We start from the raw sequence: 1,424 nt of genomic DNA on the forward strand, positions 1-1,424 counted from the left end.
CCCCACCTGCCCGCACATCCACTCTCCCGCGCGCAGAGAGATATCAGGTCTGCTCCCCACTCCAATCCCCCTCTCCCCCTCCGATCGTTTCTTACTTTTCTCAGTGAGATTTTTCCACAACGCAGCCCCCCCCCTCTCTCTCCCCTCCTCCTCGCCCCCCTTGGCCGAGGTTTATACAAGTTCGGCATCACTCCTCGTGAGGGATGGGCCAGAGCCGCCCGCAACGTCACACGCGAACTGACTTTTATCATCCGGACCTCCTTCTATCTACATCCAGAAGCCGACGAGCGCTGGAGAAAATCTATACTTGGTATACAAACGTATACTCTGGCACTTAGGATGCAGGAGTCAGGCGCGTCGTTCTAGGAAAGGCGAAGCGACGGATTACTTCCAATTCTGTTTCCCCTGGGAGAACGACGCTTGCTTTCGTCCCTCTATTTGAGTGATATGTTTTTCAAAGTTTGCTTTATTTGAATGACCCAAAAGGTGCAATGAGTTAAAACCATCACTCATACTCATAAATGGAGCAAATGTTCTAATTTCATACTCTTACACGGAGAGATGAAAACGGACATTGCTTTAATTGGGGTACGATAAAAATGCCTTCACTCTTTTTAGGCGAGATACATCACTCCAATCGTTTCCTGTGATCCGGACGCAGTTTTTAGAAAAGTAATCGGAGAGTGAAGAGAGGGAGGGGGGAGGGAATGCGTGTGTGAGCGCGCATGTGTGTGTGTGTGTGTGTGTGTGAGAGAGAGAGAGAGAGAGAGAGAGAGAGAGAGAGAGAGAGAGAGAGAGAGAGTGTGGTATAGACCCCCGGAGGGGAGGGGGGTCACAACACGCAGGATAGGATTGGGGGAGGGTTGGGCCACCGTGCCCGGCCCAACCCATCCACGATACGGTATCTGTGTGACGCCTGACTTCACCGCTGCGGGCCATTCTGTGTGGACATCGAGACAGGCCTGGCGTGGTGCCGGGGGTGGCGGGAGGGGTGTGTGTAGGAGGAGGGGGGAGGGTGGCATGCACAAATAAGCTGATCGACAAACGTGAACTTTACCACTCGCCCGGCGCGACAACCCCCTGCCTCCCCTCCCCCCTCCCCCCTTGCCGTGCCAAGCGTGCCGAGCGTGCCGGGCGTGCCGAGCCTAGCGGGTTGGTGTGCGCCTCGCTGAGTCACTCGGCTGAACGCGCCCACCTGCGTCCGTTGTGCGTGAACTGCAGGACACACAACAACACACTTCTGAAACATTGTACAACATTCTATTTTGTTTTATTTTAAACATTATTTAGGTGCACAATTATACAAGTATAAGCAAAATAGCCCCTCTCCGTCCCTCTCCCATCTATTTCATTCTGTTCCTACGTCTGTGTTTCTCTCTCTCTCTCTCTCTCTCTCTCTCTCTCTCTCTCTCTCTCTCTCTCTC

This window comes from Frankliniella occidentalis, unplaced genomic scaffold (assembly GCF_000697945.3).
Source record: "Frankliniella occidentalis isolate FOCC.00 unplaced genomic scaffold, Focc_3.1 Scaffold167, whole genome shotgun sequence".
Lineage (NCBI taxonomy): Eukaryota > Metazoa > Arthropoda > Insecta > Thysanoptera > Thripidae > Frankliniella > Frankliniella occidentalis.